Source organism: Oncorhynchus masou, unplaced genomic scaffold (assembly GCF_036934945.1).
Source record: "Oncorhynchus masou masou isolate Uvic2021 unplaced genomic scaffold, UVic_Omas_1.1 unplaced_scaffold_1432, whole genome shotgun sequence".
Taxonomy (NCBI): domain Eukaryota; kingdom Metazoa; phylum Chordata; class Actinopteri; order Salmoniformes; family Salmonidae; genus Oncorhynchus; species Oncorhynchus masou.
This window is the reverse complement of record NW_027004281.1, coordinates 137235-146357: the sequence shown is the minus strand read 5'-3', so window position 1 is coordinate 146357 and position 9123 is coordinate 137235.

The window sequence follows — 9123 nt, the reverse complement described above, 5'->3', positions numbered from 1 at the left end:
CAGCCATTACTATGAGCCCGTCCTCCACCATGTGTTTGATACCATTCCACGTATTCCCTTCAGCCATTACTATGAGCCCGTCCTCCACCATGTGTTTGATACCATTCCACGTAGTCCCTTCAGCCATTACTATGAGCCCGTCCTCCACCATGTGTTTGATACCATTCCACGTATTCCCTTCAGCCATTACTATGAGCCCGTCCTCCACCATGTGTTTGATACCATTCCACGTATTCCCTTCAGCCATTACTATGAGCCCGTCCTCCACCATGTGTTTGATACCATTCCACGTATTCCCTTCAGCCATTACTATGAGCCCGTCCTCCACCATGTGTTTGATACCATTCCACGTATTCCCTTCAGCCATTACTATGAGCCCGTCCTCCACCATGTGTTTGATACCATTCCACGTATTCCCTTCAGCCATTACTATGAGCCCGTCCTCCACCATGTGTTTGATACCATTCCACGTATTCCCTTCAGCCATTACTATGAGCCCGTCCTCCACCATGTGTTTGATACCATTCCACGTATTCCCTTCAGCCATTACTATGAGCCCGTCCTCCACCATGTGTTTGATACCATTCCACGTATTCCCTTCAGCCATTACTATGAGCCCGTCCTCCACCATGTGTTTGATACCATTCCACGTAGTCCCTTCAGCCATTACTATGAGCCCGTCCTCCACCATGTGTTTGATACCATTCCACGTATTCCCTTCAGCCATTACTATGAGCCCGACCTCCACCATGTGTTTGATACCATTCCACGTATTCCCTTCAGCCATTACTATGAGCCCGTCCTCCACCATGTGTTTGATACCATTCCACGTATTCCCTTCAGCCATTACTATGAGCCCGTCCTCCACCATGTGTTTGATACCATTCCACGTATTCCCTTCAGCCATTACTATGAGCCCGTCCTCCACCATGTGTTTCATACCATTCCACGTATTCCCTTCAGCTCATTACTATGAGCCCACCTCCACCATGTTTTGATACCATTCCACGTATTCCCTTCAGCCATTACTATGAGCCCATCCTCCACCATGTGTTTGATACCATTCCACGTATTCCCTTCAGCCATTACTATGAGCCCGTCCTCCACCATGGTGTTTGATACCATTCCACGTAGTCCCTTCAGCCATTACTATGAGCCCGACCTCCACCATGTGTTTGATACCATCTCCACGTAGTCCCTTCAGCCATTACTATGAGCCCGTCCTCCACCATGTGTTTGATACCATTCCACGATTCCCTTCAGCCATTACTATGAGCCCGTCCTCCACCATGTGTTTGATACTATCTCCACGTGATTCCCTTCAGCCATTACTATGAGCCCGTCCCTCCACCATGTGTTTGATACCATTCCACGTATTCCCTTCAGCCATTACTATGAGCCCGACCTCCACCATGTGTTTGATACCATTCCACGTATTCCCTTCAGCCATTACTATGAGCCCGACCTCCACCATGTGTTTGATACCATTCCACGTATTCCCTTCAGCCATTACTATGAGCCCGTCCTCCACCATGTGTTTGATACCATTCCACGAGTCCTTCAGCCATTACTATGAGCCCGTCCTCCACCATGTGTTTGATACCATTCCACGTATTCCCTTCAGCCATTACTATGAGCCCGTCCTCCACCATGTGTTTGATACCATTCCACGTATTCCTTCAGCCATTACTATGAGCCCATCCTCCACCATGTGTTTGATACCATTCCACGTAGTCCCTTCAGCCATTACTATGAGCCCGACCTCCACCATGTGTTTGATACCATTCCACGTATTCCCTTCAGCCATTACTATGAGCCCGTCCACCATGTGTTTGATACCATTCCACGAGTCCTTCAGCCATTACTATGAGCCCATCCTCCACCATGTGTTTGATACCATTCCACGTATTCCTTCAGCCATTACTATGAGCCCGTCTTCCACCATGTGTTTGATACCATTCCACGTAGTCCCTTCAGCCATTACTATGAGCCCGTCCTCCACCATGTGTTTGATACCATTCCACGTAGTCCCTTCAGCCATTACTATGAGCCCGTCCTCCACCATGTGTTTGATACCATTCCACGTATTCCTTCAGCCATTACTATGAGCCCACCTCCACCATGTGTTTGATACCATTCCACGTATTCCCTTCAGCCATTACTATGAGCCCGTCCTCCACCATGTGTTTGATACCATTCCACGTATTCCCTTCAGCCATTACTATGAGCCCGTCCTCCACCATGTGTTTGATACCATTCCACGTAGTCCCTTCAGCCATTACTATGAGCCTGTCCTCCACCATGTGTTTGATACCATTCCACGTATTCCTTCAGCCATTACTATGAGCCCGACCTCCACCATGTTTGATACCATTCCACGTATTCCTTCAGCCATTACTATGAGCCCGTCCTCCACCATGTGTTTGATACCATTCCACGTAGTCCCTTCAGCCATTACTATGAGCCCGACCTCCACCATGTGTTTGATACCATTCCACGTATTCCCTTCAGCCATTACTATGAGCCCGAATTCCTCCACCATGTGTTTGATACCATTCCACGTATTCCTTCAGCCATTACTATGAGCCCGTCCTCCACCATGTGTTTGATACCATTCCACGTATTCCCTTCAGCCATTACTATGAGCCCGTCCTCCACCATGTGTTTGATACCATTCCACGTAGTCCCTTCAGCCATTACTATGAGCCCGTCCTCCACCATGTGTTTGATACCATTCCACGTATTCCTTCAGCCATTACTATGAGCCCGTCCCTCCACCATGTGTTTGATACCATTCCACGTAGTCCCTTCAGCCATTACTATGAGCCCGTCCTCCACCATGTGTTTGATACCATTCCACGATTCCCTTCAGCCATTACTATGAGCCCATCCTCCACCATGTGTTTGATACCATTCCACGTATTCCTTCAGCCATTACTATGAGCCCGTCCTCCACCATGTGTTTGATACCATTCCACGTACCCTTCAGCCATTACTATGAGCCCATCCTCCACCATGTGTTTGATACCATTCCACGTAGTCCCTTCAGCCATTACTATGAGCCCGTCCTCCACCATGTGTTTGATACCATTCCACGTAGTCCCTTCAGCCATTACTATGAGCCCGTCCTCCACCATGTGTTTGATACCAGTCCACGTATTCCCTTCAGCCATTACTATGAGAACGCCTCCACCATGTGTTTGATACCATTCCACGAATTCCCTTCAGCCATTACTATGAAGGTGTCGTTTTGTTCACAGAGTTCACTAACCTCTATGAGTATCCCAAGGTAGCTTTTTTTCATCTACATTTCTTTTAGACTGTCTATGCCCTCTTACACGAATTGAAAACGACCAGTGTTCTGGGGACACAAAGGGGGACAAGAGAGGGGGACACAGAGAAGGGGGACCAAAGTTTTGTTCACTCAGTATGTACACAGAGAGTTCACTATTTCTATGAGTCATCAGGACACAAGGTAGGGGGACATCTACATTTCCTTTTCACACTGTCCTTCTATCACAGAGACACCCCTCTTTTCAAAGGAAAAACACAGAGAGAGAGAGGGACCAACGCTGGGGACACAGAGAGAGGGGGAGGGACACAGAGAGAGGGACAGAGAGAGGGGGACACAGGGGGACACAGAGAGAGGGGGACACAGAGGGACACAGAGAAAGGGACACAGAGGGACAGAGAGAGAGGGACACAGGGACACAGAGAGGAGGGACACAGAGAGAGGGAGGGACACAGAGAGAGGGACACAGAGAGGGGGAGGGAGGGGGACACAGAGAGAGGGGGACACAGAGAGAGGGGGACACAGAGAGAAGGACACAGAGAAAGGGACACAGAGAGAGAGGGACACAGCGAGAGAGAGACACAGAGAGAAGGACACAGAGAGAGAGGGACACAGAGAGAGAGGGACACAGAGAGAGAGACACACAGAGAGAGCGATGGAGAGAGAGACACACACAGAGAGAATGAAACTGATAAGCAAGAGGACATTCAAAGCACTACAATATGTTGCCCAAACCTGCCCCTTTTCTGCAGTCTACCAGTCAGAAAAAGAAAGGGAAAATGAATGCATAGCCCTGGCTAATCATTAGACCAACATAAAATAAGCAACATAAAGGGACATCGCTTGTCAGGCCTCTTAGTATCCGTGGCAACCCATACTTTCATTTCAGTAAGAGTCCGCCCCATTGACAGATTAACCTCACACTTTATTTCTCTCACACTCACTCCAGCCTAGGACCTCACATCCGGCTTCACCTGGTGGATCATCTGAGACCAGCCACCTGACAGCTGATGAAACTGTGGGTTTGCAATAACTGAAGAATTTCTGTTTCAGGGAAGCTCATGTGCATGCTCGTCGTCTCACTAGGCAGGTTAATTTTCAGTTCTGAACGTTGAAAATATGTATTTTATGGATGATGAAATATGTATTTTCAACTTTTATCCAGAACCGACATTAACTGATTTCAATGTTCGGAATAGACAACATATGTATTTTCAGGGCGTTGGAAATCAGGTTAATTTTAGTTTCTGAATTAAAGTTGAAAAGACGTAATTTGTAGACGTCTTATGTCTGCACGAAATCAAGGCCGGTCCGGACCACACCGGTCCGAACCAAACCTCCATGTTTGGGCCAAATTAAGACTAGCCCTGACAGAACCAAAAATCAACGTTAGTGAACGTGGAAATCGAGGCCGGTCTGGATGGCACCAAAAGACTGCTGGTCCAGACAGGACCAACAAAAGACATCCACGTCGGTTTGTGCTTTACCGAGGTGTAACCTACCCTTTCCAACTGCAATGGAATTTTATCAATGCCCCTCCATGTGTTAGGCCCACCGTTTGTAAAACAGGCTGTTGCATTTGCTTAATTAGTCTTGATTTCTGTAATCAATTAGGCTTTCAGCTACCTAACTTTATCAGGAGTTATCCTGAGCCTATTTGCAATGCGTTTTCACAGCGGGAAATTCAGTACTTTAGTTTTTGCTATGATCAACTCATCAAAAATGGACTGATACAACCTTGAAACCACTGATCATGACAATTTAGCCAACGGGGTGAAACTCCTGGAAAGCAGTTGTGAGTATCCTGATTATCCATATTGTCCATTTTACTTTATTTGATTGGGTGCCATTTAGGTTAGGCTATTTGACCAGTATGATGTGAAAAGTGTCTGCTCTATTACATTGTCATAATATGTTATATCCAGCCTGCAGGCTACACAAAAGACCACATACTCTTTCTATCATATACAATATCTGCTACATGATTTGTTAGATGACTTTTGTGATGGAAAGCTGTTGGAACTTTGGCAGCGATGCATCTCTCCAACAGCACCTTGGAGAATGGACAAGCTAAATATTTTGACTAAGTGGGTACTACTTATCACAGGGCGATCAGCGCCACCTAAAAAGCCCATATGCCACTGGTTGCGACAAACTGTCATTGTTTTTGGGCAGAATTGTATGAGGTTTTATGTATGTGTTGTTTAGCTATAATCTGCCACTCCACCATCACCTCATCAGCTTTGCAGCACCCCCACCCCAAAACATCTTCACGCAGCTAAGCATCCACCGCCATCACCTCACGTTTCAGCATGATAAGGCCCCGTCCCATGTCGTAAGAATCTGGACACAATTCCTGGAAGCTGAAAATGTCCCAGTTCTTCTATGGCCTGCATACTCACCAGACATGTCACCCATTGAGCACGTTTGGGATGTCGGATCGACACCAATATCCAGCAACTTCGCACAGCCATTGAAGTGGGTATGGCGTCGACAAAGATGGTCGCCTTCGAGTTCTTAGGAAACTATGCAGTATTTTGTTTGTTTATGTATTATTTCTTACACTGTTATCCCAGGAAATCTTAAGTCTTTATTACATACAGCTGGGAAGAACTATTGGATATAAGAGCAACGTCAACTTACCAACATTACCACCAGGAATACGACTTTCCCAGAGCGGATCCTCTGTTCGCACCACCACCCAGGACAATGGAGCTAATTCAGTAGGCGATCCAAAACAACGACACCTGGCCAGGCTCCATAGACGTGCACATTGCACACCTTCGTATACTACGAGCCAATGTCCAGTCTCTGACAAATAAGGTAGATAACATTCGAGCAAGGGTTGCCTTCCAGAGAGACATTAGATATTTTAACATTCTCTGTTTCATGGAAACATGGCTCTCTCGGATATGTTGTCGAATCGGGTTCAGCCTCCGGGGCTTCTCCAGGCATCTGCTTCATAGAGATAAACATTGTCTCTGGGAAAAGGGAGGTCGGGGTGTATGCTTTATGATTAACTTATTTGGGACTGGGGGCAGTATTGAGTAGCTTATTCATTTATCTTTAAAATGGATGAATAAGGGGTGCCTAGAGTAAACCAAGCCTGTTACTCAGGCCCAAAAAGATTTGGATAGAAAACACTCTGGAAGTTTCTAAAACTGTTTGAATGATGTCTGTGAGTATAACAGAATCCTCATATTGCAGGCACCTGAGAAAAATCCAACCAGGAAGTGGGAAATCTGAGGTTTGTAGTTTTTCAAGTCATTGCCTAACAAATATACAGCATCTATGGGGTCATATTGCACTTCCCAAGGCTCACTAGATGTCAACAGTCTTTAGAACCTTGTTTCAGGCTTCTACTATGAAGGAGGAGCAAATAAGAGCTGTTTGAACCAGAGGTCTGGCAAAATGCCATGAGCTAACTCACGCTCGCAGCCGTGAGATCGAGCTCCGTTCCTTTTCATTCCTAAAGACAAAGGAATTGTCCTGTTCGAATATTATTGAAGATTTATTTTGAAAACATCCTAAAGATTGATTATATACATCGTTTGACATGTTTCTATGAACTGTAATAGAACTGTTTTGACTTTTCGTCTGAACTAAGTGCCTGTGCCTTGTGAATTTGGATTTGTGAACTAAACGCGCAAACAAAAAGGAGATATTTGGACATAAATGGACTTTATCGAACAAAACAAACATTTATTGTGGAACTGGGATTCCTGGGAGTGCATTCCGATAAAGATAATCAAAGGTAAGTGAATATTTATAACGCTATTTCTGAGTTTTGTGACACCTCTCCTAGGTTGGAAAATGCCTGTATGTTTTTCTGTGGCTATCTGTGACCAACCAAAGCATATCTGTATTCCCAGTCATGTGAAATCCATAGATTATGGCCTAATTTATTTATTATCATTTGTTGACCTGATTTGACTGATTCTCAGTAAAATCTTTGGAATTGTTGTGTTTATATTTTTGTTCAGTGTATATAACATTCTGTGGGTGGCAAGAATTTTATATAATAATTTAAATTGAACTCCAAGTGTTGAATCAAGTGTTGTTTTTTGCATCATTTCATTTTTCAGACTATTTTTGTCTTTAATATATATCAGACAAACAAGTTCCCTACCTTTTCCCTCTTCCCCTAGCCTCTTCCCTCTTCCGCTAGCCTCTTCCGCTAGCCTCTTCCGCTAGCCTCTTCCCTCTTCCGCTAGCCTCTTCCCTCTTCCGCTAGCCTCTTCCCTCTTCCGCTAGCCTCTTCCCTCTTCCGCTAGCCCCTTCCCTCTTCCGCCAGCCCCTTCCCTCTTCCGCCAGCCCCTTCCCTCTTCCGCCAGCCCCTTCCCTCTTCCGCCAGCCTCTTCCCTCTTCCGCCAGCCTCTTCCGCCAGCCTCTTCCGCCAGCCTCTTCCGCCAGCCTCTTCCGCCAGCCTCTTCCCTCTTCCGCCAGCCTCTTCCCTCTTCCGCCAGCCTCTTCCGCCTCTTCCGCCAGCCTCTTCCCTCTTCCGCCAGCCTCTTCCCTCTTCCGCCAGCCTCTTCCCTCTTCCGCCAGCCTCTTCCCTCTTCCGCCAGCCTCTTCCCTCTTCCGCCAGCCTCTTCCCTCTTCCGCCAGCCTCTTCCCTCTCTCTCCGCCTCAGCCTCTCTTCCCTCTTCCGCCAGCCTCTTCCCTCTTCCGCCAGCCTCTTCCCCTCTTTCCGCCAGCCTTCTTCCCTCTTCCGCCAGCCTCTTCCCTCTTCCTCGCTAGCCACTTCCCTCTTCCGCTAGCCTCTTCCTCTTCCGCTAGCCTCTTCCCTCTTCCGCTAGCCTCTCTCCCTCTTCCACTAGCCTCTTCCTCTTCCACTAGCCTCTTCCCTCTTCCACTAGCCACTTCCCTCTTCCACTTGCTGCAATCAGTTGGTTGTAATTTTGGATTGAGCAAACATTCCTATGCATGTATGACATAACATTACATAACATAACCATTCCTATTCATAAGATAAATAAAGGTATTATATTTATAAATTATCCATAAAGATCATTTTTTTTAATCAATCAGTATATTTGAGTTTAACCATATTTTTTCTGCCTTTTCTGGAGGATAAAATTGAAATTGTTACCAGCTTTGTATGGCTTGTTAAAGAGACCCTGGTCTGACAGGGTCCTATAGGAAAACCCCTCTAGTGGTCTGACAGGGTCCTATAGGAAAACCCCTCTAGTGGTCTGACAGGGTCCTATAGGAATACCCCTCTAGTGGTCTGACAGAACCACTGCTAGAGATACATTGTTCTGACTACGAGAGATATATTGGCCAGTTCAACTGTTCTGACTGCTAGAGATACATTGACCAGTTCAACTGTTCTGACTGCTAGAGATACATTGGCCAGTTCAACTGTTCTGACTGCTAGAGATACATGGGCCAGTTCAACCGTTCTGACTGCTAGAGATACATTGTCCAGTTCAACTGTTCTGACTGCTAGAGATACATTGGCCAGTTCAACCGTTCTGACTGCTAGAGATACATTGGCCAGTTCAACCGTTCTGACTGCTAGAGATACATTGGCCAGTTCAACCGTTCTGACTGCTAGAGATACATTGGCCAGTTCAACCGTTCTGACTGCTAGAGATACATTGGCCAGTTCAACTGTTCTGACTGCTAGAGATACATTGGCCAGTTCAACCGTTCTGACTGCTAGAGATACATGTGGCCAGTTCAACTGTTCTGACTGCTAGAGATACATTGGCCAGTTCAGCAGCAGGGTCCTGACTGCTAGAGATACATGGGCCAGTTCAACCGTTCTGACTGCGCTGGGAGATACATTGGCCAGTTCAACCGTTCTGACTGCTAGAGATACATGG